Here is a 22,509-nt window from a genome sequence, read left to right on the forward strand (position 1 = left end):
CCTCTATGTTGTAAGGAGATGCTACTAGGGGCACACTAGATGTCTTTTTTTTAGAGGGGCACAACCTTTTTCGGTTGAAACACGCGAGTAAAAACTTTGAAAACACCATAGCACAAATCAAAAAAAATTAAAAATGGTGCTTGGTTGAAATAAACTAGAACCAAACAACTGCAACTTTTTTGGTTCACAAAGACTGCAAGTTAGACTGCTAACTAGAACCAACCTTTTGTTTTAGGCGAAACAACACGGGACCCTACCATCGGACACGATAGCTTGTGCATAAAAATAGCTCAAATAATTATCAGATGAGTTATCTCACAAAAGGTGACTGCAAGAAACTTAAAATTTGTGATATATCGATGTCAATTACCGTGTGCACTTTTTTTTGCACTAGCTACACTTCTTTTGTCAATGGGCCTGGATATGTTCTATTCGGCCCTGCCTAACTTTTATATGGGCCTGGCCTTTTCGGGCAACTGTGGACGAACCTTTTTTCCTTTTCTCCCTCTACCACTGAAACTGAAACTGATGACGAACTGAAGAACTGAAAAAACGGGGCCGAAACAGAGTGGAGAAGACATGCCGAATTCGTATAGCGCAACACTTTTATTCAAACATCCATATCATTACGATTACAAATGATGCCCAATCTATTCACTTATGACTAATTATCATCACATAAACAAATGCGAGAGCAATTACACAAACATAAAAAAGTCCGGCCATCAGCCCGATCAAATTGCCCTGCTTCTGCAATTCGATGAGTTTCTTCATCTGCTTGTTCAGCTTCTTCAGCTCTGCCGTCACTCCTGCATCCCCCACAGTAGCACCAATGGAATGGGCGCCTCCAATGGAATTGCCAGATGCAGGGGCCCCAGATCCAGATGGGCCCGATCCAAACTTCTCCGCCTCCAACAGTAAATCGAGCTCCCCTGATGCACCCTCCAGTTGAATCTGCTCTATGTACTCATCTAGCCACTCAAAATGGATGCATTGCTTCAATTTCTGAAATCGGAAAGATGAACCCTAAATCCCAAATCCGATGAAAAATATGAAATTGGGAGACAAAAAACAAAATTGGCATATTGAGAAGTAAAATCTCACCTTTCCCTGCTCTGGTTTGCTCTCGCATTTCACGAATTCCCGCCCAAGGTTGCCATTCTTGTCGGTCGTTGTGACTAGCCGCTTCAGGGGTGCGGTACCTGGGCATGCAGGGCACCTTGTCATGGGCACTGCGCCATAGCGCGGCCATGAGCGGCGGGAGGCTGAAGCGGAGCTCGACATTGCTAGGTCGCGGCCCGGAACGGCGTTGCTGCGCGTCGTCGTCGGAGAAGAAGAACAACAACGGTCGGGGAGGGGGAGGAGGATGGGAAGGCCGCGGTAGGGCTCGGGTGCTGCACGGCTCGGGGCACGGCTCGGTGTCCTCTTGTACCAATGCTGAGCTGGATAAGTTAGTGGGTCCCATGCTGTGGGTCCCGCTCACCTGACCAATGCTGAGCTGGATAAGTTAGTGGGTCCCACGTTGTGGGTCCCGCTCACCTGACCAATGCTGAGCTGGATAAGTTAGTGGGTCCCATGTTGTGGGTCCCGCTCACCTGATTCGAGTTTTAAACATGTGTCTTTGGATTAGGCAGCAGTGTCGCACGGCAGCTATTTTTTCCAACGCAGATGTCGCATGAGAGTCATTTGAACCAACGATGTCGCATGAGAGACAATTCAACTCAACGACGTCGCATGGGAGCTATTTGCCCCGACATTAAATGGCAGCGCGAAGTGGACGCCACCATCCGCTTGTCGCGTAGGGGCCAACAGGAAGAGGAGGATGAGGAGGAAGCTGAGGAGGAGGAGGAGGAGGAGGAGGAGGAGGAAGAGGAAGAGGAAGAAGACCTCATGGAATCAGCCGAGGAGATGGCCATGGAGATGGAGGGGGAGGAGAAGTTGTTTGCTTTGGAACGTAAAGTCTGGGAGTCTGCATGGGGAGACGAAAACGACTTCGAAGACGCGAGTAAGTAAAACATATTCCCTCTGAAACACTTATTTTGGGATGGAGGGAGTATATTCCTTTGCTTTCTTCATTCAATCCTCCATTGTACTCCTTATGTAAACTAATATAAGATCTTTTAGATCACTAAAGGTGGTATAAAGTAGTAAGGGCCAGTTCTTTGGGCGGCTTAAAAAATAAGCTGCCTCTCCCCAGCTTAAAAAACAAGCTGCCTCTCCCCAGCTTAAAAAATAAGCCGCTCCTGAAATTTGTTGAGCTTCTAGGTTAGTTTTTTCGATAAAGGGCGCTTTTATTAACTCAAAATGTAGCATCGAGCGGATACAAAGCATAAAGAGCGACACCCGGCCTCTGCATAGCTAAGATGCACACAGCCATCAAAGAAATAGTCTGACAAAAGATATAAAAAACGACAAAGTGGCAACAGTAAAGCCATATGGGGCCGAAACTATGCCTATGTCGACGGAGAAGGTGGACCGATTCGGAGATTATGCTGCCACCCATGTTGGGTAAAAACCTCCTGGCCACCCGCTCCAACCGCATACACACCGCCTTGAACAGCGATTGGTACTCCGTTCGGTGCAGAGTAGACCACATACGAAGCCAGTGCGTACAACGGTAAATAACCTGCATAGGAGAAGAGATTTTGCCATTAAAAACGCAATCATTTCTACATAGCCAAAGCGACCATAGTAAGGCAGACGCTCCCACCCGTATTAGCGTATTAAAAGTATTTGGTATTCCATCAAGCCAGTGACCATATATATTGGTAACACTTGTTGGTGGATACAAATTTGACGCTATTTGGATAACTGACCATCTAGAACGCGCAAACTTACATTGAAAGAAGAGAAGAGATGTTTGATTGTCTCGTCATGAGCTTCTAGGTTAGTGATCCCGTAACTATTTCAGAAGCCCCCATGAATGAGGATGATGGCTTATGGAAAAAAACAGGGGAGGAGGCAGCTTATTTTTTAAGCCGCCAAAAGAACTGGCCCTAATTCATGTTGGAACATGTCTAACGCTTGGATTGATTTGATGGCTCTGTGTCCTGCAGCCGTGCTGAGTCCTATGCACTTTACATACTGCACGCCAGGATTGATCCCATATGCTGCTAGGACCGCGAGCACCCTGCAGATCTACTCCGTCAAGATTATCGGAGCAGGTAGGAAGTTGGAGTGGCCACTCAATGTGTATGGGGTCGTGGCTGCCTGAGACGCCGTGGACTACAACCGCAACATCCTCTTCTCTCGGCGGAGGGAAGACTGCCAAAAACTCACTCCAGAGGTGTGCACCGTGTACCTGTTTTTTCTCTTCGTTTCACCTTTCTTTTTCTTTTTCTTTTTCATTGTGTTCAACTATACGCATGATTATGATGATGATCCCTGCAGGATCCATTTTTGTGCTTGACTGGCCCGTCGCGTGCGATTGTGGCCATGGAATATGCCGATTTGGAAGTCCAGCTGAAAGTAAAAGGTGAAACAAGGTCTAGTGATAGAGCATTGATCACCAATTGCTCCACTTACTCCGGTGGTTACCATCAAGGTTTAGAGACCACTAGATGACCCGGTGCGCCAAATGGCGCAGAGACCCATTTGAAACCATGTTCGTGTTGAGAAATATTTGCCTTTTTTAGTAATTTTATGTTTGATCAAGGATAGAGAACATATCAAACCCAAAGTGTTTTGAACGTGTATTTGGACAATGTGCCATTTGGCTCTATGTTACCCAAGTAAGGTGAAAGGTCCAAATTCAAGCATCAAGGATAATAATTCTAAACCTTTTGTAATAGAAACGTTTGCATTTGTTAGTAACTTCCGAGTTTTAGCACTAAGAGTAATAATTCTAAACCTTTTATATGAAAAATTAAGGAATACCTATGTTCAAACTATATACCATGTGAAGCTAATTCAAACTGTGCAAGTTGAAATATTTAGAGACCGATCATAAAATTGTCGGCTCCACTCTACTGCAACGCGAGGGCCGGCTTGCTGCACCTTCCCCACATAATTGGCCAGAAGGTATTTTAAAATTTTGAATTGTCTACATTAGTATTTCTTGGACACCATATAGGAGATGAGAGAACAGTAAAAAAATTGTGGAACAACGACCGGCGAGCAGCAACCCATAGTGATGGCCGGCTCCATTCGACCATGACGCGAGCAACGCCGGAGCTCCGGCCTGGCTGCTCCTTCCCCATGCCCGTCCTACTCATCCTCCCGTGCTTCTCCACACCAAGCATGAAGACCACACCAGCAGGCTCTCTTATGGCGACGACATGCGCCCGATACAGAATCACAATATGTGGCGGCGCCGGATCGAGAACGCGGGGAGACGCTGTCCTGTGGGGAAGAGAAAGAGGATAACATGGTATAAAATAAAGTAGTCATTTTTCATGTAGTGAAACTTTAGTTTTGGGCAAGATGATCAAAAATAAAAATAGAACTAATGCAACAGGAGAACCACATATGGAGGCACTCAAGTGGACAGACACAACAGTTCAAACAAACCCAAAAATATCTCATTGTTCACCTTAAACCTTCGGAGGTTTAAAGTGCTAGTTGAACTGAAAGGCACCGTTGCTAGGTGACAAAAAAATCAGTACGCTCTGCAGTAATTTGATATGATAAAAACCAGTTGGATAAAGACCAAATAAAGTTATTACCTAGCGAAGTTAGGGCTGCCATAAAAATCTGAACAGTTTCATAAGTGGCCTCTTGATATTATATGATTCATAAAGGAACATGACACATGATTGTGCAAAAATGACTATTGATTCAGTGCCACACTACAGGAAAGGGGATATCAGTAGTCATTAGAATACACAGACTGATAGAAATTATGCACCTGATATTACTTGCTACTTCTCTCATCTAGCTGCAGCTGGTTTAGCAAAGAGAACCCAATACCCAAAATCATGAAATGGATGTTCTCTTGGTTAGTATACAAGACTGCTTATTATCTCTGTTGCCACACCACAGAGCAACCAAGCAAAGGGCCATGGAGCACCTCACAACAAAAGGAACCTGAAACCTACAAACAGAGGAATGATTTTTCTTGTAACATGAACCATCAAATTAACTACACTCGGCTGCACAGCATGCGATCGCCACCATAGAAAGGCTACCCTACTACTTAACTCTCTCCATAAACTACAAAAAAGCAAGAAAATCAACCCAAACAACATTGTAGGAACGATATAGACAAGACAAAAGAATCTCAACTTGTTTGCTCTTTTTTAGTTGAGTAACTCCTTCTAGAGTAAATGGTCAAGCTGGCCGCAAGAAAGAAACACACACAAAACCCGAGAATAGTGCACCAACAAGAAGGAAAAAAATCTACGTATGGACAAACTGACCGGGTGTGTGCTTCAGGAACCGAAAGATTTGGGGAGAGAGAGAAGCATACCTAATAGAACTTCACAGGCATGTCAACCCCTTGTTTATTCTCCAATTTCAGCCCTAGCATTGAAGGAAGCCCAACCCTCTCATGAACAGACTTTAGAGTGAAGCTCATTGATGATGGCACTGTTAGCAGTCAGAAACTGTATAAGCGAAGCCATTCCACCTTCTTGGCCCTCTTAAATAGCTTGTACATACCTGTTTTAGAGTCAAGAGAAAAAAATGATATCAACTAAGCATATCTAAAATCCATCATAATACATACAAAGAATGTGTTACATCTGAAATAAAATGGAACATGCAAATTAGATAGTTACTTATAAGTGAAATACCATTTTAGGTGTGTTTTCACCAAAGAGATACAGTGAACAGTGAGCATTGTCCCAGTACACATTTATAGGAATGAAACACACATAGTTCAGCTGCTATATAGGGTAATATCTTTATCTTACTGCTATTTGGATCTTTACTAAGTTGATTAATTTGCATCTGTTACAAAGCATAAGCCTCGACACAGCTCCATATATGCTATCAGAAATGGCCTGACAAACAGTAGTTTTGTCGACAACAAAGATTTGAACTATTGATTGCACAGTTCCTAGTAGAGTTTATGCTACCTTAAATCCCAGAATTTTAGGCCATCCTCTCCAGTAGTGACAAGGGTGTTTGTGTTTTCCTCACTGTCAAAATGATATGGGTCAGACTCAGTGTTTACCCTTTGGAAGGGAATAGAAGTATAACACAACTTAGTACCTTACATATATATCGTGCCCACGAGAGGGCTCTGGTGGGAACAGATTCAACAGTACCTTAACCAGAAAAGCTAGTTAATATAACACACACAAAAAAAAGAGAGATATGCAGTACAGGAAATCCAATTGTTTGCTCTTTAGCATGTGAAAGTAAGCAGTTCCTGAGTCAGACATGTCATCTGAATGGCATAAGTGATAGAAAACTATGGAAAGGGAGATAACAAACCATTAAAATGTCTTCTGACGGCAAGTTTGTGGAGACCTCCATAAAGCAACCTGGAAACATCAAAATCCAACCATGAACTCAGTATGGCACGTTCTAACAAAACTGGGCAGTCATCGGATTTAAACTAAGAAAATAATTTTGTACATGCAAAAAAGATACCGTTCCATCATGACATCCTTCCAGTATCATATCATGAGGAGAAGATGACTAATCAACAATCAAGGGAATGGTGTTTGCCATTACAAAGATGGCGCAAGTGCTCCTATAAGCCGCACAGCTGGTTTGCAACTGCACTCACTTGGTTGATTAAACCTGAAAGTTTTTTGCAATAACCTGGATTAGTCATGCTATACATGAATAATGCAATTATTATCCGACTTTAGTTAACTCCAAATTCTGTACCAGCACAAAGAATCTATGAGCCGAAAGAGTTTAGTCTACTGGCCATAAAGGAACAGGCACAGACCGAAGCAACTGACAGAAGCTCTTTCTTGCAGGCATGGCACGTCACACATTTGTTCATTACTTCATGTAACTGAGGCCCAAAAGGACAATAAGCTGACTTGTATTTTACTTATGACACTCCCTCTCAACAAATACAAGGAGAAGAATTGCACATAAGTAATATAACGGGGAGGAGAAAATAATCAAGATATATAGATTCTGAAGGAGAAGCAGCCAAGATAAAAGTAATACAAGCATTCCCCTAGTGAAAAGCACAAACAACCATGGTAAACATAAAGAAGGGGAGGATCAAGCAGAACACACCTCCACCGAACCGAAGCAGCGGTTGATCAACAACAGGAACCGCAAGCTCGCAGATCCACCAACCTAGCAGATCCTAGACCTTGCAGAACAAGGGCAGACATAGTAAGCACTAAGCAGCAACCTAGGCGACGAATGAAACCACATGAGGAGGAGCAAGAAGAACATACCTTAAGTACAGGCCGTGGGTCTCTTATTTCTTTTATTTTTCAATGCCTGCAATAAAAAAATGATGGGATAATGAGCAGCTAAAAATCAGATAATGTGTAGACTAAAGACTTCATATTGCCTAGCATGAGCACAAATAGAAATATATCAATGCCTGCAATAAAAAATGATGCTACATGAAGAAAAACAACAGAAAGATTGTGAAACCAAAGTATAACGAGAATTATACTTGCATTTCATCAAACAGGTAGTGTGTATTTAATTCATACAATAGTGTTGGACACATCCCTCCACGAAATACTCTTCCTGTGTCCCTTCTCTGCCGTCAAATCCATGTCCAAACCACCAAAATCAGCAAACATACACATTCTCATCCTATATGTTGTCTATTCAACAAGGAAATTAAATCTTGGACTCACCAAATTTCTCAGAGAACGAAAGTAATCCAACCAAATACACTGGATGTATACAGAGATCATGCCTATTCTTCTTCTTCTCCTACAGGAGCACAACAATAACAGAGGAGGGGTTGGAGCCGGCCATGGTTGGGACTTGGAAGACGAAGGAGGCCCGTGGGGAGTGATCTGAGAGCGCCTCATCCGTCCATCGGCAGCAACAACAGCATACGAACCGGATCCTCTGCCGCCTTGGCTCGTCGCCTTGCAGCCTCACCCGCCCCCACTGCCATCGCCAGGAGATGCCGCCGCAGTGTTCTCCTCCGGCCAGAGGTGACGAGGAGAGAGGATGTGTGAGGAGGAGAGATAGGGGTGGCGACGGCAGCGGATCGAGAGGATGAATGGGGAAGGAGAGACTGCGAGCGCCATGGCCATGGCCGTCACCTGACCCGCTCGCTCTCCCTCTCCTCTTCCCTTCCCGTCGCCTGACCCGCTCGCTCTCCCTCTTCTCTTCCTTCCCTTCCCTTCTGAAAACGGGAGGGGGGAGGTTGCGGGCGGAGGCTGGCCGGAGGAGACGGGCGCGAGCGGCGGCGGCTGGCCGGGTGGAGGAGACGACGGCGGCGGGGCAGGGAGGCGGGCGCGGTCTAGCTAGGGTTTGGAGGGAGAGAGAGGAGAGGGGCGCGGCGCGAGTGCGGGATGGGCAGAAGGCTAGGTTACCTCCACTGGAACGGCTGCCTTTTATACGCCCGGATGCGAAATGACGAAAATGCCCTCGGCGGGACACGAAAATAACAGGCGGTGGCACGAGCGATTTAAAGGCGACGTCTTATTAATTTGCATCTGTTACAAAGCATAAGCCTCGACACAGCTCCATATATGCTATCAGAAATGGCCTGACAAACAGTAGTTTTGTCGACAACAAAGATTTGAACTATTGATTGCACAGTTCCTAGTAGAGTTTATGCTACCTTAAATCCCAGAATTTTAGGCCATCCTCTCCAGTAGTGACAAGGGTGTTTGTGTTTTCCTCACTGTCAAAATGATATGGGTCAGACTCAGTGTTTACCCTTTGGAAGGGAATAGAAGTATAACACAACTTAGTACCTTACATATATATCGTGCCCACGAGAGGGCTCTGGTGGGAACAGATTCAACAGTACCTTAACCAGAAAAGCTAGTTAATATAACACACAAACAAAAAAAAATAACAGATATGCAGTACAGGAAATCCAACTGTTTGCTCTTTAGCATGTGAAAGTAAGCAGTTCCTGAGTCAGACATGTCATCTGAATGGCATAAGTGATAGAAAACTATGGAAAGGGAGATAACAAACCATTAAAATGTCTTCTGACGGCAAGTTTGTGGAGACCTCCATAAAGCAACCTGGAAACATCAAAATCCAACCATGAACTCAGTATGGCACGTTCTAACAAAACTGGGCAGTCATCGGATTTAAACTAAGAAAATAATTTTGTACATGCAAAAAAGATACCGTTCCATCATGACATCCTTCCAGTATCATATCATGAGGAGAAGATGACTAATCAACAATCAAGGGAATGGTGTTTGCCATTACAAAGATGGCGCAAGTGCTCCTATAAGCCGCACAGCTGGTTTGCAACTGCACTCACTTGGTTGATTAAACCTGAAAGTTTTTTGCAATAACCTGGATTAGTCATGCTATACATGAATAATGCAATTATTATCCGACTTTAGTTAACTCCAAATTCTGTACCAGCACAAAGAATCTATGAGCCGAAAGAGTTTAGTCTACTGGCCATAAAGGAACAGGCACAGACCGAAGCAACTGACAGAAGCTCTTTCTTGCAGGCATGGCACGTCACACATTTGTTCATTACTTCATGTAACTGAGGCCCAAAAGGACAATAAGCTGACTTGTATTTTACTTATGACACTCCCTCTCAACAAATACAAGGAGAAGAATTGCACATAAGTAATATAACGGGGAGGAGAAAATAATCAAGATATATAGATTCTGAAGGAGAAGCAGCCAAGATAAAAGTAATACAAGCATTCCCCTAGTGAAAAGCACAAACAACCATGGTAAACATAAAGAAGGGGAGGATCAAGCAGAACACACCTCCACCGAACCGAAGCAGCGGTTGATCAACAACAGGAACCGCAAGCTCGCAGATCCACCAACCTAGCAGATCCTAGACCTTGCAGAACAAGGGCAGACATAGTAAGCACTAAGCAGCAACCTAGGCGACGAATGAAACCACATGAGGAGGAGCAAGAAGAACATACCTTAAGTACAGGCCGTGGGTCTCTTATTTCTTTTATTTTTCAATGCCTGCAATAAAAAAATGATGGGATAATGAGCAGCTAAAAATCAGATAATGTGTAGACTAAAGACTTCATATTGCCTAGCATGAGCACAAATAGAAATATATCAATGCCTGCAATAAAAAATGATGCTACATGAAGAAAAACAACAGAAAGATTGTGAAACCAAAGTATAACGAGAATTATACTTGCATTTCATCAAACAGGTAGTGTGTATTTAATTCATACAATAGTGTTGGACACATCCCTCCACGAAATACTCTTCCTGTGTCCCTTCTCTGCCGTCAAATCCATGTCCAAACCACCAAAATCAGCAAACATACACATTCTCATCCTATATGTTGTCTATTCAACAAGGAAATTAAATCTTGGACTCACCAAATTTCTCAGAGAACGAAAGTAATCCAACCAAATACACTGGATGTATACAGAGATCATGCCTATTCTTCTTCTTCTCCTACAGGAGCACAACAATAACAGAGGAGGGGTTGGAGCCGGCCATGGTTGGGACTTGGAAGACGAAGGAGGCCCGTGGGGAGTGATCTGAGAGCGCCTCATCCGTCCATCGGCAGCAACAACAGCATACGAACCGGATCCTCTGCCGCCTTGGCTCGTCGCCTTGCAGCCTCACCCGCCCCCACTGCCATCGCCAGGAGATGCCGCCGCAGTGTTCTCCTCCGGCCAGAGGTGACGAGGAGAGAGGATGTGTGAGGAGGAGAGATAGGGGTGGCGACGGCAGCGGATCGAGAGGATGAATGGGGAAGGAGAGACTGCGAGCGCCATGGCCATGGCCGTCACCTGACCCGCTCGCTCTCCCTCTCCTCTTCCCTTCCCGTCGCCTGACCCGCTCGCTCTCCCTCTTCTCTTCCTTCCCTTCCCTTCTGAAAACGGGAGGGGGGAGGTTGCGGGCGGAGGCTGGCCGGAGGAGACGGGCGCGAGCGGCGGCGGCTGGCCGGGTGGAGGAGACGACGGCGGCGGGGCAGGGAGGCGGGCGCGGTCTAGCTAGGGTTTGGAGGGAGAGAGAGGAGAGGGGCGCGGCGCGAGTGCGGGATGGGCAGAAGGCTAGGTTACCTCCACTGGAACGGCTGCCTTTTATACGCCCGGATGCGAAATGACGAAAATGCCCTCGGCGGGACACGAAAATAACAGGCGGTGGCACGAGCGATTTAAAGGCGACGTCTTATTAATTTGCATCTGTTACAAAGCATAAGCCTCGACACAGCTCCATATATGCTATCAGAAATGGCCTGACAAACAGTAGTTTTGTCGACAACAAAGATTTGAACTATTGATTGCACAGTTCCTAGTAGAGTTTATGCTACCTTAAATCCCAGAATTTTAGGCCATCCTCTCCAGTAGTGACAAGGGTGTTTGTGTTTTCCTCACTGTCAAAATGATATGGGTCAGACTCAGTGTTTACCCTTTGGAAGGGAATAGAAGTATAACACAACTTAGTACCTTACATATATATCGTGCCCACGAGAGGGCTCTGGTGGGAACAGATTCAACAGTACCTTAACCAGAAAAGCTAGTTAATATAACACACAAACAAAAAAAAATAACAGATATGCAGTACAGGAAATCCAACTGTTTGCTCTTTAGCATGTGAAAGTAAGCAGTTCCTGAGTCAGACATGTCATCTGAATGGCATAAGTGATAGAAAACTATGGAAAGGGAGATAACAAACCATTAAAATGTCTTCTGACGGCAAGTTTGTGGAGACCTCCATAAAGCAACCTGGAAACATCAAAATCCAACCATGAACTCAGTATGGCACGTTCTAACAAAACTGGGCAGTCATCGGATTTAAACTAAGAAAATAATTTTGTACATGCAAAAAAGATACCGTTCCATCATGACATCCTTCCAGTATCATATCATGAGGAGAAGATGACTAATCAACAATCAAGGGAATGGTGTTTGCCATTACAAAGATGGCGCAAGTGCTCCTATAAGCCGCACAGCTGGTTTGCAACTGCACTCACTTGGTTGATTAAACCTGAAAGTTTTTTGCAATAACCTGGATTAGTCATGCTATACATGAATAATGCAATTATTATCCGACTTTAGTTAACTCCAAATTCTGTACCAGCACAAAGAATCTATGAGCCGAAAGAGTTTAGTCTACTGGCCATAAAGGAACAGGCACAGACCGAAGCAACTGACAGAAGCTCTTTCTTGCAGGCATGGCACGTCACACATTTGTTCATTACTTCATGTAACTGAGGCCCAAAAGGACAATAAGCTGACTTGTATTTTACTTATGACACTCCCTCTCAACAAATACAAGGAGAAGAATTGCACATAAGTAATATAACGGGGAGGAGAAAATAATCAAGATATATAGATTCTGAAGGAGAAGCAGCCAAGATAAAAGTAATACAAGCATTCCCCTAGTGAAAAGCACAAACAACCATGGTAAACATAAAGAAGGGGAGGATCAAGCAGAACACACCTCCACCGAACCGAAGCAGCGGTTGATCAACAACAGGAACCGCAAGCTCGCAGATCCACCAACCTAGCAGATCCTAGACCTTGCAGAACAAGGGCAGACATAGTAAGCACTAAGCAGCAACCTAGGCGACGAATGAAACCACATGAGGAGGAGCAAGAAGAACATACCTTAAGTACAGGCCGTGGGTCTCTTATTTCTTTTATTTTTCAATGCCTGCAATAAAAAAATGATGGGATAATGAGCAGCTAAAAATCAGATAATGTGTAGACTAAAGACTTCATATTGCCTAGCATGAGCACAAATAGAAATATATCAATGCCTGCAATAAAAAATGATGCTACATGAAGAAAAACAACAGAAAGATTGTGAAACCAAAGTATAACGAGAATTATACTTGCATTTCATCAAACAGGTAGTGTGTATTTAATTCATACAATAGTGTTGGACACATCCCTCCACGAAATACTCTTCCTGTGTCCCTTCTCTGCCGTCAAATCCATGTCCAAACCACCAAAATCAGCAAACATACACATTCTCATCCTATATGTTGTCTATTCAACAAGGAAATTAAATCTTGGACTCACCAAATTTCTCAGAGAACGAAAGTAATCCAACCAAATACACTGGATGTATACAGAGATCATGCCTATTCTTCTTCTTCTCCTACAGGAGCACAACAATAACAGAGGAGGGGTTGGAGCCGGCCATGGTTGGGACTTGGAAGACGAAGGAGGCCCGTGGGGAGTGATCTGAGAGCGCCTCATCCGTCCATCGGCAGCAACAACAGCATACGAACCGGATCCTCTGCCGCCTTGGCTCGTCGCCTTGCAGCCTCACCCGCCCCCACTGCCATCGCCAGGAGATGCCGCCGCAGTGTTCTCCTCCGGCCAGAGGTGACGAGGAGAGAGGATGTGTGAGGAGGAGAGATAGGGGTGGCGACGGCAGCGGATCGAGAGGATGAATGGGGAAGGAGAGACTGCGAGCGCCATGGCCATGGCCGTCACCTGACCCGCTCGCTCTCCCTCTCCTCTTCCCTTCCCGTCGCCTGACCCGCTCGCTCTCCCTCTTCTCTTCCTTCCCTTCCCTTCTGAAAACGGGAGGGGGGAGGTTGCGGGCGGAGGCTGGCCGGAGGAGACGGGCGCGAGCGGCGGCGGCTGGCCGGGTGGAGGAGACGACGGCGGCGGGGCAGGGAGGCGGGCGCGGTCTAGCTAGGGTTTGGAGGGAGAGAGAGGAGAGGGGCGCGGCGCGAGTGCGGGATGGGCAGAAGGCTAGGTTACCTCCACTGGAACGGCTGCCTTTTATACGCCCGGATGCGAAATGACGAAAATGCCCTCGGCGGGACACGAAAATAACAGGCGGTGGCACGAGCGATTTAAAGGCGACGTCTTATTAATTTGCATCTGTTACAAAGCATAAGCCTCGACACAGCTCCATATATGCTATCAGAAATGGCCTGACAAACAGTAGTTTTGTCGACAACAAAGATTTGAACTATTGATTGCACAGTTCCTAGTAGAGTTTATGCTACCTTAAATCCCAGAATTTTAGGCCATCCTCTCCAGTAGTGACAAGGGTGTTTGTGTTTTCCTCACTGTCAAAATGATATGGGTCAGACTCAGTGTTTACCCTTTGGAAGGGAATAGAAGTATAACACAACTTAGTACCTTACATATATATCGTGCCCACGAGAGGGCTCTGGTGGGAACAGATTCAACAGTACCTTAACCAGAAAAGCTAGTTAATATAACACACAAACAAAAAAAAATAACAGATATGCAGTACAGGAAATCCAACTGTTTGCTCTTTAGCATGTGAAAGTAAGCAGTTCCTGAGTCAGACATGTCATCTGAATGGCATAAGTGATAGAAAACTATGGAAAGGGAGATAACAAACCATTAAAATGTCTTCTGACGGCAAGTTTGTGGAGACCTCCATAAAGCAACCTGGAAACATCAAAATCCAACCATGAACTCAGTATGGCACGTTCTAACAAAACTGGGCAGTCATCGGATTTAAACTAAGAAAATAATTTTGTACATGCAAAAAAGATACCGTTCCATCATGACATCCTTCCAGTATCATATCATGAGGAGAAGATGACTAATCAACAATCAAGGGAATGGTGTTTGCCATTACAAAGATGGCGCAAGTGCTCCTATAAGCCGCACAGCTGGTTTGCAACTGCACTCACTTGGTTGATTAAACCTGAAAGTTTTTTGCAATAACCTGGATTAGTCATGCTATACATGAATAATGCAATTATTATCCGACTTTAGTTAACTCCAAATTCTGTACCAGCACAAAGAATCTATGAGCCGAAAGAGTTTAGTCTACTGGCCATAAAGGAACAGGCACAGACCGAAGCAACTGACAGAAGCTCTTTCTTGCAGGCATGGCACGTCACACATTTGTTCATTACTTCATGTAACTGAGGCCCAAAAGGACAATAAGCTGACTTGTATTTTACTTATGACACTCCCTCTCAACAAATACAAGGAGAAGAATTGCACATAAGTAATATAACGGGGAGGAGAAAATAATCAAGATATATAGATTCTGAAGGAGAAGCAGCCAAGATAAAAGTAATACAAGCATTCCCCTAGTGAAAAGCACAAACAACCATGGTAAACATAAAGAAGGGGAGGATCAAGCAGAACACACCTCCACCGAACCGAAGCAGCGGTTGATCAACAACAGGAACCGCAAGCTCGCAGATCCACCAACCTAGCAGATCCTAGACCTTGCAGAACAAGGGCAGACATAGTAAGCACTAAGCAGCAACCTAGGCGACGAATGAAACCACATGAGGAGGAGCAAGAAGAACATACCTTAAGTACAGGCCGTGGGTCTCTTATTTCTTTTATTTTTCAATGCCTGCAATAAAAAAATGATGGGATAATGAGCAGCTAAAAATCAGATAATGTGTAGACTAAAGACTTCATATTGCCTAGCATGAGCACAAATAGAAATATATCAATGCCTGCAATAAAAAATGATGCTACATGAAGAAAAACAACAGAAAGATTGTGAAACCAAAGTATAACGAGAATTATACTTGCATTTCATCAAACAGGTAGTGTGTATTTAATTCATACAATAGTGTTGGACACATCCCTCCACGAAATACTCTTCCTGTGTCCCTTCTCTGCCGTCAAATCCATGTCCAAACCACCAAAATCAGCAAACATACACATTCTCATCCTATATGTTGTCTATTCAACAAGGAAATTAAATCTTGGACTCACCAAATTTCTCAGAGAACGAAAGTAATCCAACCAAATACACTGGATGTATACAGAGATCATGCCTATTCTTCTTCTTCTCCTACAGGAGCACAACAATAACAGAGGAGGGGTTGGAGCCGGCCATGGTTGGGACTTGGAAGACGAAGGAGGCCCGTGGGGAGTGATCTGAGAGCGCCTCATCCGTCCATCGGCAGCAACAACAGCATACGAACCGGATCCTCTGCCGCCTTGGCTCGTCGCCTTGCAGCCTCACCCGCCCCCACTGCCATCGCCAGGAGATGCCGCCGCAGTGTTCTCCTCCGGCCAGAGGTGACGAGGAGAGAGGATGTGTGAGGAGGAGAGATAGGGGTGGCGACGGCAGCGGATCGAGAGGATGAATGGGGAAGGAGAGACTGCGAGCGCCATGGCCATGGCCGTCACCTGACCCGCTCGCTCTCCCTCTCCTCTTCCCTTCCCGTCGCCTGACCCGCTCGCTCTCCCTCTTCTCTTCCTTCCCTTCCCTTCTGAAAACGGGAGGGGGGAGGTTGCGGGCGGAGGCTGGCCGGAGGAGACGGGCGCGAGCGGCGGCGGCTGGCCGGGTGGAGGAGACGACGGCGGCGGGGCAGGGAGGCGGGCGCGGTCTAGCTAGGGTTTGGAGGGAGAGAGAGGAGAGGGGCGCGGCGCGAGTGCGGGATGGGCAGAAGGCTAGGTTACCTCCACTGGAACGGCTGCCTTTTATACGCCCGGATGCGAAATGACGAAAATGCCCTCGGCGGGACACGAAAATAACAGGCGGTGGCACGAGCGATTTAAAGGCGACGTCTTATTAATTTGCATCTGTTACAAAGCATAAGCCTCGACACAGCTCCATATATGCTATCAGAAATGGCCTGACAAACAGTAGTTTTGTCGACAACAAAGATTTGAACTATTGATTGCACAGTTCCTAGTAGAGTTTATGCTACCTTAAATCCCAGAATTTTAGGCCATCCTCTCCAGTAGTGACAAGGGTGTTTGTGTTTTCCTCACTGTCAAAATGATATGGGTCAGACTCAGTGTTTACCCTTTGGAAGGGAATAGAAGTATAACACAACTTAGTACCTTACATATTTATCGTGCCCACGAGAGGGCTCTGGTGGGAACAGATTCAACAGTACCTTAACCAAAAAAGCTAGTTAATATAACACACAAACAAAAAAAAATAACAGATATGCAGTACAGGAAATCCAACTGTTTGCTCTTTAGCATGTGAAAGTAAGCAGTTCCTGAGTCAGACATGTCATCTGAATGGCATAAGTGATAGAAAACTATGGAAAGGGAGATAACAAACCATTAAAATGTCTTCTGACGGCAAGTTTGTGGAGACCTCCATAAAGCAACCTGGAAACATCAAAATCCAACCATGAACTCAGTATGGCACGTTCTAACAAAACTGGGCAGTCATCGGATTTAAACTAAGAAAATAATTTTGTACATGCAAAAAAGATACCGTTCCATCATGACATCCTTCCAGTATCATATCATGAGGAGAAGATGACTAATCAACAATCAAGGGAATGGTGTTTGCCATTACAAAGATGGCGCAAGTGCTCCTATAAGCCGCACAGCTGGTTTGCAACTGCACTCACTTGGTTGATTAAACCTGAAAGTTTTTTGCAATAACCTGGATTAGTCATGCTATACATGAATAATGCAATTATTATCCGACTTTAGTTAACTCCAAATTCTGTACCAGCACAAAGAATCTATGAGCCGAAAGAGTTTAGTCTACTGGCCATAAAGGAACAGGCACAGACCGAAGCAACTGACAGAAGCTCTTTCTTGCAGGCATGGCACGTCACACATTTGTTCATTACTTCATGTAACTGAGGCCCAAAAGGACAATAAGCTGACTTGTATTTTACTTATGACACTCCCTCTCAACAAATACAAGGAGAAGAATTGCACATAAGTAATATAACGGGGAGGAGAAAATAATCAAGATATATAGATTCTGAAGGAGAAGCAGCCAAGATAAAAGTAATACAAGCATTCCCCTAGTGAAAAGCACAAACAACCATGGTAAACATAAAGAAGGGGAGGATCAAGCAGAACACACCTCCACCGAACCGAAGCAGCGGTTGATCAACAACAGGAACCGCAAGCTCGCAGATCCACCAACCTAGCAGATCCTAGACCTTGCAGAACAAGGGCAGACATAGTAAGCACTAAGCAGCAACCTAGGCGACGAATGAAACCACATGAGGAGGAGCAAGAAGAACATACCTTAAGTACAGGCCGTGGGTCTCTTATTTCTTTTATTTTTCAATGCCTGCAATAAAAAAATGATGGGATAATGAGCAGCTAAAAATCAGATAATGTGTAGACTAAAGACTTCATATTGCCTAGCATGAGCACAAATAGAAATATATCAATGCCTGCAATAAAAAATGATGCTACATGAAGAAAAACAACAGAAAGATTGTGAAACCAAAGTATAACGAGAATTATACTTGCATTTCATCAAACAGGTAGTGTGTATTTAATTCATACAATAGTGTTGGACACATCCCTCCACGAAATACTCTTCCTGTGTCCCTTCTCTGCCGCCAAATCCATGTCCAAACCACCAAAATCAGCAAACATACACATTCTCATCCTATATGTTGTCTATTCAACAAGGAAATTAAATCTTGGACTCACCAAATTTCTCAGAGAACGAAAGTAATCCAACCAAATACACTGGATGTATACAGAGATCATGCCTATTCTTCTTCTTCTCCTACAAGAGCACAACAATAACAGAGGAGGGGTTGGAGCCGGCCATGGTTGGGACTTGGAAGACGAAGGAGGCCCGTGGGGAGTGATCTGAGAGCGCCTCATCCGTCCATCGGCAGCAACAACAGCATACGAACCGGATCCTCTGCCGCCTTGGCTCGTCGCCTTGCAGCCTCACCCGCCCCCACTGCCATCGCCAGGAGATGCCGCCGCAGTGTTCTCCTCCGGCCAGAGGTGACGAGGAGAGAGGATGTGTGAGGAGGAGAGATAGGGGTGGTGGCGGCAGCGGATCGAGAGGATGAATGGGGAAGGAGAGACTGCGAGCGCCATGGCCATGGCCGTCACCTGACCCGCTCGCTCTCCCTCTCCTCTTCCCTTCCCGTCGCCTGACCCGCTCGCTCTCCCTCTTCTCTTCCTTCCCTTCCCTTCTGAAAACGGGAGGGGGGAGGTTGCGGGCGGAGGCTGGCCGGAGGAGACGGGCGCGAGCGGCGGCGGCTGGCCGGGTGGAGGAGACGACGGCGGCGGGGCAGGGAGGCGGGCGCGGTCTAGCTAGGGTTTGGAGGGAGAGAGAGGAGAGGGGCGCGGCGCGAGTGCGGGATGGGCAGAAGGCTAGGTTACCTCCACTGGAACGGCTGCCTTTTATACGCCCGGATGCGAAATGACGAAAATGCCCTCGGCGGGGCACAAAAATAACAGACGGTGGCACGAGCGATTTAAAGGCGACGTGGCTGCCTTCGTTGTGACTACCACTCTAGCAGGGTTTATATGTTCAATGCTCTTCAGCAACTGCTTTTGCACGGTAGAGTTAAGCTTAGAGCGGCTTACGGAAACTGTCCAGGCTACTATCTTGAGTGTTCGTGTTGACGAACAGGGGCCATGGCCTTTTGAATATGGCGGACGGATTATGTGCTCGTCGCCACCACACGAAGTTAAGGACCCCCTATCCAAGCAAGTTGTTCTGGTTGATTCTCATAGTTTCGAAGGTGGGGAAATGCCAATGGGCACAGCCGGTTACATTGATCTGTCATGGCGTGTTGTTTCTGTAAAATTGGAAGACAGCCTGCAATTTGTCATACAAGCCTACTCGCAGTCTGGTGCTATTGCTAGACAAAGTAGTGTCACGTTCAGGACCAAATATTGCAACGTTAGCCGAGGCATATGCAAGATTGGTGACTCTGTGGTGGAGATTACTATTGCTTGGTCCCATATTGTTAAGCACAAGAGGGAAATCCACCTAGAAGGTCACGTTTGATGCTTCCTGTATTGCGTTGATGTTTTTTTCTCGAAAGGGTATTGCGTTGATGTTATGGACTATGATACCCTTTACCAAGTTGTATCTGTTTTTACCTCACATGTGGTTTAGGAAGCTGCGGAAACTTTTTTTGTAGTAGTATCGATTAGCTAAGTGACCAATGTTATCCGAATATTTTTGTGCATGTGTATTATAATTTCTTACTATGCTGTGTGAAGTAGATTCAGCAGCCATGTTGTACAAATAGTCTGTATTTTGTACTTTTCTTATTATATGTCACTCATGCTATATTCTGTCTACCATGATACTTGGGCCCAATTCTTTTGCCAGATTCTCCCAGAATCTGACCCCTACCCAGATTCTCCCAGAATCATTGAGCCCGATTTGTTTTACAATCCTATCTAGTTAGGGTCTAATTAGGTTGGATTGTAAAACAAAAGAGGGTCAAAGATTCTAAGAGAAGCTAGAGAGGGGCAGATTTTGGGAGAATCCTGCAAAAGAACTGGGCCTTGATTTCCCATAACATCCATCCATTCTTGTAAAGCTAAAACCAAATAAATGGTTATGGTCGAACCTGAGCTGCATCAAGGTGCTCTCAATGTTTTACTACTCCCCAGCCACCCGAAACATTGTCTGTGACATCAACTTTTCCGGGGCTTTCAGTGGTCAACTTGTTTCACTTGTCCTTCGCAGCAGAAAGGAACCCATTTTACTTGCCCTGCCTGAAAAGATATACTAAGAAAAAGACCCATGAGTAAGAGTTGATAGACCAAGGAAACAGCATGAACATGGAGCCACGAGATCAGCTTGTTCCATGCCTGACCTGGCCTCCATGATGAATTATACCTGGTTTCTAGCGTAAGATACAGGAGCATCCCTACCAACTGTTTGCTCTATCTCATCAGCTGACATTTGATCAACACGGTTGCCCAACACAGGCTGACAGAGAATCTCTAGTCCTGGTTTGCTCAATCTCTTCAATTGCTTAAGTTCTGCAAATTATAGAATCACAAAGCGGTGCAAAATGGAGTAGAAGATATCTTTTTTTAGGAAAAAGTATATTTTTCGTTCCTCAACTCTTTCAAAAGTTTAGAAATGGTCCCTAAACATCAAAACCGGCAAACTATAGTCCCTCAACTTTTAAAAGCAGATAAGTTTAGTCCCTGGTGTCACCTCGAGTGGTTCACTTGCTGACCGAGAGTGGTTTTTGATTTAAACAGGACATGTCATGTGCGGGTCCCATTTGTCATCGTCGGGAGAAAGAAATAATAGCTAAACATAAAAATAAGGTGGATGGGCTGCTAGCCCTTGCGTGCTCCTGCCGGCGCGGTGCGGGTTTGACCCTGTGTCTCACACTTCTCTCTTAATTAAAAAGCCACGGGGGTAAATAAATGGATTATGGTGAGCTGCAAAACAATACTGTGAATAAAGTAAGGACCAAATAAATTGTATGACTTGTCTGGTTGTCCCTGCTTGGATTAATATATACTCAAAAAGGAACAATGCCTAGAGCTGACGACCAAGGAAAACACATTTGATGGACCGCCGAGGCACAACATGAACGTGGAGCCATGCAATTTAAGCATCACTGGTGAAGTTAGGATACTCGCACAGGGTACATCAACAGACAACACAGCTAGTGGTCAGTGTTTTTACAAAGAAATTAAAATTTCGCGCGGTGCAAAGTGCTAGGGTTATGAGAAGTCTTTTCCCCGGGTCAAGTCAGAATTGTGATGGTTTCGTTCAATTCACTAAGATCAACTGAACGCTCTAAACCATGGTCACGAAATTCTCCTCTCTTATAGAATATAATTCATAATTTTTTTTGATAAAGGACATTTCATTGAATAGATATATCGAGGTGATACAATCGCATCGAAAGAAAGCCCGGCCTCTGCATAGCTAGATGCACACAGCTAAAAAAGTCCAGAGTACCCTAAAAGCAAAAAATAATTCGATACAATGTCAATAAAAAAAACATGTCCAGCCTAAGGAGTGGCCGATAGGATCCTATCTGTAGGTCACACCGCCATCCATGGGGCACTAGTAGGAAATGGGGCTTTTACCCCGGTTCATAAGGGCCTTTAGAACCGGGACTAAAGGGTCGTTACTAATGCCCTAGCCCTTTAGTCTCGGTTCTTACACGAACCGGGACTAAAGGCCGTCCACGTGGCCGGTGGGGGGAGCCCAGGCAGGAGGGCCTTTTGTCCCGGTTGGTGTCACCAACCGGGACCAATAGGCATCCATGCGTCAGCACCTGGCAGGAGCTGAGGTTTTTGTTTTTCTTTGAAAGGGGGTGCTTTAGGGGTTTTGGGGGGTTAATTTAGGTGTTTCATATATTGTGTTAGCTAGCTAATTAATAGAGAGAAGTGTCCTCTCTTATCTCCGTGCTTGGTCGATGCTACGTACTATATACGTATGGAGAGGAGTAGACACGCTAGCTAGTAATCAAATGAAGGAAACAGAAGATCGTCATGAACATATGCATACAGAGAGAAGTGATATCGACCACCTCTCCTTCTCCGAGAGATTGGTCGAACAATAAGTTCTCGTATATCTATCCGACACTACCGGCTACATATATACAATAATTATCTCTTACAATACAATCTCCTAATTAAATTGTATGAACACAGGGTTCACATAGTATTCTCCGTTTTCAGCGATCACGTGGTCAAGGAAGAATGCCGCCAATTCCTCTTGAATTCCTAGCATACGATCTTCTGCTAGGAGTTGATCCCGCTTCCGAAAAATCTAATTTGAAGAAGGGGGTCAATACATATATATATGAATAAATGAAACTCAACA

At 45.1% G+C, this 22,509-nt stretch overlaps 1 long non-coding RNA gene across 19 annotated transcripts; it reads right to left on the reverse strand.

The window, feature by feature from the left end:
* Positions 1–3,911: 3,911 nt before the first annotated feature.
* Positions 3,912–18,459, reverse strand: LOC109735827 (uncharacterized). Of its 19 annotated transcripts, XR_012190061.1 has the most exons (35): positions 18,375–18,459; positions 18,185–18,274; positions 17,958–18,003; positions 17,791–17,869; positions 17,182–17,334; positions 17,023–17,072; positions 16,794–16,849; positions 16,658–16,720; positions 15,297–15,342; positions 15,130–15,208; positions 14,764–14,896; positions 14,521–14,673; positions 14,362–14,411; positions 14,133–14,188; positions 13,997–14,059; positions 12,636–12,681; positions 12,469–12,547; positions 11,860–12,012; positions 11,701–11,750; positions 11,472–11,527; positions 11,336–11,398; positions 9,975–10,020; positions 9,808–9,886; positions 9,199–9,351; positions 9,040–9,089; positions 8,811–8,866; positions 8,675–8,737; positions 7,314–7,359; positions 7,147–7,225; positions 6,538–6,690; positions 6,379–6,428; positions 6,154–6,209; positions 6,018–6,080; positions 5,408–5,598; positions 3,912–4,341 (listed from the first exon to the last, which is right to left on the reverse strand). It is a non-coding gene; the product is annotated as an uncharacterized lncRNA (long non-coding RNA). The 19 variants fall into 19 exon arrangements; XR_012190063.1 differs by lacking the exon at positions 18,185–18,274 and having other exon boundaries at positions 16,799–16,849; positions 18,375–18,458; XR_012190062.1 differs by lacking the exon at positions 18,185–18,274 and having other exon boundaries at positions 18,375–18,458.
* Between the last annotated feature and the right edge of the window lie 4,050 nt (positions 18,460–22,509).

Source organism: Aegilops tauschii, chromosome 7 (assembly GCF_002575655.3).
Source record: "Aegilops tauschii subsp. strangulata cultivar AL8/78 chromosome 7, Aet v6.0, whole genome shotgun sequence".
Lineage (NCBI taxonomy): Eukaryota > Viridiplantae > Streptophyta > Magnoliopsida > Poales > Poaceae > Aegilops > Aegilops tauschii.